The sequence below is a fragment of the Phyllobates terribilis genome, unplaced genomic scaffold (genome assembly GCF_046119375.1).
Source record: "Phyllobates terribilis strain yellow unplaced genomic scaffold, ASM4611937v1 Scaffold_31__1_contigs__length_13893835, whole genome shotgun sequence".
Classification (NCBI taxonomy): Eukaryota; Metazoa; Chordata; class Amphibia; order Anura; family Dendrobatidae; genus Phyllobates; species Phyllobates terribilis.
In genome coordinates, this window is record NW_027362791.1 from 5,216,093 (window position 1) to 5,224,478 (window position 8,386).

Genomic DNA, 8,386 nt, shown 5'->3' on the forward strand with positions numbered 1-8,386 from the left:
TTTTCAACTTTTTTCAATTTTATCCTCGTGGGATATATATTCTACCCACACACATTTGGAACCCTCCTGGGGTACCCTCACACATATTATTCACTCATTTAGTGGATATTTTCACAAAAAAGTGAAATTTTCAAAAATTCTGAAAATTGGCTGAAAACGACTAAATATCAAGGACTCATTGGGCGAATCGCTCTGGAACTGAAATCAGAACGCTCACTGACATTTCCCCTGTCTGAAAGTCTGATAAACGACGGAAAAATAACTAAGTCCAAAAAAAATTTTTTTCAACTTTTTTCAATTTTACCCCCATGGGATATATATTCTACCCAAACACATTTGGAACTCTCCTGGGGTACCCTCACACATTTTATTCCCTCATTTAGTGGATATTTTCACAAAAAAGTGAAATTTTTAAAAATCCAGAAAATTGGCTGAAAACGACTAAATATCAAGGACTCATTGGGCCAATCGCTCTGGAACTGAAATCGGAACGCTCACTGACATTTCCCCTATCTGAAAGTCTGATAAACGCCGAAAAAATTACTAAGTCCAAGAAAAATTTTTTTTTCAACTTTTTTCAATTTTATCCCCGTGGGATATATATTCTACCCACACACATTTGGAACTCTCCTGGGATTCCCTCACACATATTATTCCCTCATTTAGTGGATATTTTCACAAAAAAGTGAAATTTTCAAAAATCCAGAAAATTGGCTGAAAACGACTAAATATCAAGGACTCATTGGGCGAATCGCTCTGGAACTGAAATCGGAACGCTCACTGACATTTCCCCTGTCTGAAAGTCTGATAAACGCCGGAAAAAGTACTAAGTCCCAAAAAAATTTTTTTTTCAACTTTTTTCAATTTTATCCCCGTGGGATATATATTCTACCCACACACATTTGGAACTCTCCTGGGATTCCCTCACACATATTATTCCCTCATTTAGTGGATATTTTCACAAAAAAGTGAAATTTTTAAAAATCCAGAAAATTGGCTGAAAACGACTAAATATCAAGGACTCATTGGGTGAATCGCTCTGGAACTGAAATCGGAACGCTCACTGACATTTCCCCTATCTGAAAGTCTGATAAACGCCGGAAAAATTACTAAGTCCAAAAAAAAATTTTTTTTCAACCTTTTTAAATTTTATCCCCGTGGGATATATATTCTACCCACACACATTTGGAACTGTCCTGGGGTACCCTCACACATATTATTCCCTCATTTAGTGGATATTTTCACAAAAAAGTGAAATTTTTAAAAATCCAGAAAATTGGCTGAAAACGACTAAATATCAAGGACTCATTGGGCGAATCGCTCTGGAACTGAAATCGGAACGCTCACTGACATTTCCCCTGTCTGAAAGTCTGATAAACGACGGAAAAATAACTAAGTCCAAAAAAAATTTTTTTCAACTTTTTTCAATTTTACCCCCGTGGGATATATATTCTACCCAAACACATTTGGAACTCTCCTGGGGTACCCTCACACATTTTATTCCCTCATTTAGTGGATATTTTCACAAAAAAGTGAAATTTTTAAAAATCCAGAAAATTGGCTGAAAACGACTAAATATCAAGGACTCATTGGGCCAATCGCTCTGGAACTGAAATCGGAACACTCACTTACATTTCCCCTATCTGAAAGTCTGATAAACGACGGAAAAATGACTAAGTCCCCAAAAAAATTTTTTTCAACTTTTTTCAATTTTACCCCCGTGGGATATATATTCTACCCACACACATTTGGAACTCTCCTTGGGTACCCTCACACATTTTATTCTCTCATTTAGTGGATATTTTCACAAAAAAGTGAAATTTTCAAAAATCCAGAAAATTGCCTGAAAACGCCTAAATATCAAGGACTCATTGGGCGAATCGCTCTGGAACTGAAATCGGAACGCTCACTGACAATTCCCCTATCTGAAAGTCTGATAAACGACGGAAAAATGACTAAGTCCCCAAAAAAATTTTTTCAACTTTTTTCAATTTTATCCCCGTGGGATATATATTCTACCCACACACATTTGGAACTCTCCTGGGGTACCCTCACACATATTATTCCCTCATTTAGTGGATATTTTCACAAAATAGTGAAATTTTTAAAAATCCAGAAAATTGGCTGAAAACGACTAAATATCAAGGACTCATTGGGCGAATCGCTCTGGAACTGAAATCGGAACGCTCACTGACATTTCCCCTATCTGAAAGTCTGATAAACGCCGAAAAAATTACTAAGTCCAAAAAAAATTTTTTTTTCAACTTTTTTCAATTTTATCCCCGTGGGATATATATTCTACCCACACACATTTGGAACTCTCCTGGGATTCCCTCACACATATTATTCCCTCATTTAGTGGATATTTTCACAAAAAAGTGAAATTTTCAAAAATCCAGAAAATTGGCTGAAAACGACTAAATATCAAGGACTCATTGGGCGAATCGCTCTGGAACTGAAATCGGAACGCTCACTGACATTTCCCCTGTCTGAAAGTCTGATAAACGCCGGAAAAATTACTAAGTCCCAAAAAAATTTTTTTTTCAACTTTTTTCAATTTTATCCCCGTGGGATATATATTCTACCCACACACATTTGGAACTCTCCTGGGATTCCCTCACACATATTATTCCCTCATTTAGTGGATATTTTCACAAAAAAGTGAAATTTTCAAAAATCCAGAAAATTGGCTGAAAACTACTAAATATCAAGGATACATTGCGCGAATCGCTCTGGAACTGAAATCGGAACGTGCACTGACAATTCCCCTATCTGAAAGTCTGATAAATGACGGAAAAATGACTAAGGCCCCAAAAAAATTTTTTTCAACTTTTTTCAATTTTACCCCCGTGGGATATATATTCTACCCACACACATTTTGAACTCTCCTTGGGTACCCTCACACATATTATTCTCTCATTTAGTGGATATTTTCACAAAAAAGTGAAATTTTCAAAAATCCAGAAAATTGGCTGAAAACGACTAAATATCAAGGACTCATTGGGCGAATCGCTCTGGAACTGAAATCGGAACGCTCACTGACATTTCCCCTATCTGAAAGTCTGATAAACGCCGAAAAAATTACTAAGTCCAAGAAAAATTTTTTTTTCAACTTTTTTCAATTTTATCCCCGTGGGATATATATTCTACCCACACACATTTGGAACTCTCCTGGGATTCCCTCACACATATTATTCCCTCATTTAGTGGATATTTTCACAAAAAAGTGAAATTTTTAAAAATCCAGAAAATTGGCTGAAAACGACTAAATATCAAGGACTCATTGGGCCAATCGCTCTGGAACTGAAATTGGAACGCTCACTTACATTTCCCCTATCTGAAAGTCTGATAAACGACGGAAAAATGACTAAGTCCCCAAAAAAATTTTTTTCAACTTTTTTCAATTTTACCCCCGTGGGATATATATTCTACCCAGACACATTTGGAACTCTCCTGGGGTACCCTCACACATATTATTCCCTCATTTAGTGGATATTTTCACAAAAAAGTGAAATTTTTAAAAATCCAGAAAATTGGCTGAAAACGACTAAATATCAAGAACTCATTGGGCGAATCGCTCTGGAACTGAAATCAGAACGCTCACTGACATTTCCCCTGTCTGAAAGTCTGATAAACGACGGAAAAATAACTAAGTCCAAAAAAAATTTTTTTTTCAACTTTTTTCAATTTTATCCTCGTGGGATATATATTCTACCCACACACATTTGGAACCCTCCTGGGGTACCCTCACACATATTATTCACTCATTTAGTGGATATTTTCACAAAAAAGTGAAATTTTCAAAAATTCTGAAAATTGGCTGAAAACGACTAAATATCAAGGACTCATTGGGCGAATCGCTCTGGAACTGAAATCAGAACGCTCACTGACATTTCCCCTGTCTGAAAGTCTGATAAACGACGGAAAAATAACTAAGTCCAAAAAAAATTTTTTTCAACTTTTTTCAATTTTACCCCCATGGGATATATATTCTACCCAAACACATTTGGAACTCTCCTGGGGTACCCTCACACATTTTATTCCCTCATTTAGTGGATATTTTCACAAAAAAGTGAAATTTTTAAAAATCCAGAAAATTGGCTGAAAACGACTAAATATCAAGGACTCATTGGGCCAATCGCTCTGGAACTGAAATCGGAACGCTCACTGACATTTCCCCTATCTGAAAGTCTGATAAACGCCGAAAAAATTACTAAGTCCAAGAAAAATTTTTTTTTCAACTTTTTTCAATTTTATCCCCGTGGGATATATATTCTACCCACACACATTTGGAACTCTCCTGGGATTCCCTCACACATATTATTCCCTCATTTAGTGGATATTTTCACAAAAAAGTGAAATTTTCAAAAATCCAGAAAATTGGCTGAAAACGACTAAATATCAAGGACTCATTGGGCGAATCGCTCTGGAACTGAAATCGGAACGCTCACTGACATTTCCCCTGTCTGAAAGTCTGATAAACGCCGGAAAAAGTACTAAGTCCCAAAAAAATTTTTTTTTCAACTTTTTTCAATTTTATCCCCGTGGGATATATATTCTACCCACACACATTTGGAACTCTCCTGGGATTCCCTCACACATATTATTCCCTCATTTAGTGGATATTTTCACAAAAAAGTGAAATTTTTAAAAATCCAGAAAATTGGCTGAAAACGACTAAATATCAAGGACTCATTGGGTGAATCGCTCTGGAACTGAAATCGGAACGCTCACTGACATTTCCCCTATCTGAAAGTCTGATAAACGCCGGAAAAATTACTAAGTCCAAAAAAAAATTTTTTTTCAACCTTTTTAAATTTTATCCCCGTGGGATATATATTCTACCCACACACATTTGGAACTGTCCTGGGGTACCCTCACACATATTATTCCCTCATTTAGTGGATATTTTCACAAAAAAGTGAAATTTTTAAAAATCCAGAAAATTGGCTGAAAACGACTAAATATCAAGGACTCATTGGGCCAATCGCTCTGGAACTGAAATTGGAACGCTCACTTACATTTCCCCTATCTGAAAGTCTGATAAACGACGGAAAAATGACTAAGTCCCCAAAAAAATTTTTTTCAACTTTTTTCAATTTTACCCCCGTGGGATATATATTCTACCCAGACACATTTGGAACTCTCCTGGGGTACCCTCACACATATTATTCCCTCATTTAGTGGATATTTTCACAAAAAAGTGAAATTTTTAAAAATCCAGAAAATTGGCTGAAAACGACTAAATATCAAGAACTCATTGGGCGAATCGCTCTGGAACTGAAATCAGAACGCTCACTGACATTTCCCCTGTCTGAAAGTCTGATAAACGACGGAAAAATAACTAAGTCCAAAAAAAATTTTTTTTTCAACTTTTTTCAATTTTATCCTCGTGGGATATATATTCTACCCACACACATTTGGAACCCTCCTGGGGTACCCTCACACATATTATTCACTCATTTAGTGGATATTTTCACAAAAAAGTGAAATTTTCAAAAATTCTGAAAATTGGCTGAAAACGACTAAATATCAAGGACTCATTGGGCGAATCGCTCTGGAACTGAAATCAGAACGCTCACTGACATTTCCCCTGTCTGAAAGTCTGATAAACGACGGAAAAATAACTAAGTCCAAAAAAAATTTTTTTCAACTTTTTTCAATTTTACCCCCATGGGATATATATTCTACCCAAACACATTTGGAACTCTCCTGGGGTACCCTCACACATTTTATTCCCTCATTTAGTGGATATTTTCACAAAAAAGTGAAATTTTTAAAAATCCAGAAAATTGGCTGAAAACGACTAAATATCAAGGACTCATTGGGCCAATCGCTCTGGAACTGAAATCGGAACACTCACTTACATTTCCCCTATCTGAAAGTCTGATAAACGACGGAAAAATGACTAAGTCCCAAAAAAAATTTTTTTCAACTTTTTTCAATTTTACCCCCGTGGGATATATATTCTACCCACACACATTTGGAACTCTCCTTGGGTACCCTCACACATTTTATTCTCTCATTTAGTGGATATTTTCACAAAAAAGTGAAATTTTCAAAAATCCAGAAAATTGCCTGAAAACGCCTGAATATCAAGGACTCATTGGGCGAATCGCTCTGGAACTGAAATCGGAACGCTCACTGACAATTCCCCTATCTGAAAGTCTGATAAACGACGGAAAAATGACTAAGTCCCCCAAAAATTTTTTTTTAACTTTTTTCAATTTTACCCCCGTGAGATATATATTCTACCCACACACATTTGGAACTCTCCTTGGGTACCCTCACACATATTATTCTCTCATTTAGTGGATATTTTCACAAAAAAGTGAAATTTTTAAAAATCCAGAAAATTGGCTGAAAATGACTAAATATCAAGGACTCATTGGGTGAATCGCTCTGGAACTGATATCGGAATGCTCACTGACATTTCCCCTATCTGAAAGTCTGATAAACGCCGGAAAAATTACTAAGTCCAAAAAAAAAATTTTTTCAACTTTTTTCAATTTTATCCCCGTGGGATATATATTCTACCCACACACATTTGGAACTCTCCTGTGGTACCCTCACACATATTATTCCCTCATTTAGTGGATATTTTCACAAAAAAGTGAAATTTTTAAAAATCCAGAAAATTGGCTGAAAACGACTAAATATCAAGGACTCATTGGGCGAATCGCTCTGGAACTGAAATCGGAACGCTCACTGACATTTCCCCTATCTGAAAGTCTGATAAACGCCGGAAAAATTACTAAGTCCAAAAAAAATTTTTTTTTCAACTTTTTTCAATTTTATCCTCGTGGGATATATATTCTACCCACACACATTTGGAACTCTCCTGGGGTACCCTCACACATATTATTCCCTCATTTAGTGGATATTTTCACAAAAAAGTGAAATTTTCAAAAATTCTGAAAATTGGCTGAAAACAACTAAATATCAAGGACTCATTGGGCGAATCGCTCTGGAACTGAAATCGGAACGCTCACTGACATTTCCCCTGTCTGAAAGTCTGATAAACGACGGAAAAATAACTAAGTCCAAAAAAAATTTTTTTCAACTTTTTTCAATTTTACCCCCGTGGGATATATATTCTACCCAAACACATTTGGAACTCTCCTGGGGTACCCTCACACATTTTATTCCCTCATTTAGTGGATATTTTCACAAAAAAGTGAAATTTTTAAAAATCCAGAAAATTGGCTGAAAACGACTAAATATCAAGGACTCATTGGGCCAATCGCTCTGGAACTGAAATCGGAACACTCACTTACATTTCCCCTATCTGAAAGTCTGATAAACGACGGAAAAATGACGAAGTCCCCAAAAAATTTTTTTCAACTTTTTTCAATTTTATCCCCGTGGGATATATATTCTACCCACACACATTTGGAACTCTCCTGGGGTACCCTCACACATATTATTCCCTCATTTAGTGGATATTTTCACAAAAAAGTGAAATTTTTAAAAATCCAGAAAATTGGCTGAAAACGACTAAATATCAAGTACTCATTGGGCGAATCACTCTGGAACTGAAATCGGAACGCTCACTGACATTTCCCCTATCTGAAAGTCTGATAAACGCCGGAAAAATTACTAAGTCCAAAAAAAATGTTTTTTTCAACTTTTTTCAATTTTACCCCCGTGGGATATATATTCTACCCACACACATTTGGAACTCTCCTGGGGTACCCTCACACATATTATTCCCTCATTTAGTGGATATTTTCACAAAAAAGTGAAATTTTTAAAAATAAAGAAAATTGGCTGAAAACGACTAAATATCAAGGACTCATTGGGCGAATCGCTCTGGAACTGAATTCGGAACGCTCACTGACATTTCCCCTATCTGAAAGTCTGATAAACGCCGGAAAAATTACTAAGTCCCAAAAAAATTTTTTTTTCAACTTTTTTCAATTTTATCCCCGTGGGATATATATTCTACCCACACACATTTGGAACTCTCCTGGGATTCCCTCACACATAATATTCCCTCATTTAGTGGATATCTTCACAAAAAAGTGAAATTTTCAAAAATCCAGAAAATTGGCTGAAAACTACTAAATATCAAGGATACATTGGGCGAATCGCTCTGGAACTGAAATCGGAACGTGCACTGACAATTCCCCTATCTGAAAGTCTGATAAACGACGGAAAAATGACTAAGGCCCCCAAAAAATTTTTTTCAACTTTTTTCAATTTTACCCCCGTGGGATATATATTCTACCCACACACATTTTGAACTCTCCTTGGGTACCCTCACACATGTTATGCTCTCATTTAGTGGATATTTTCACAAAAAAGTGAAATTTTCAAAAATCCAGAAAATTGGCTGAAAACGACTAAATATCAAGGACTCATTGGGCGAATCGCTCTGGAACTG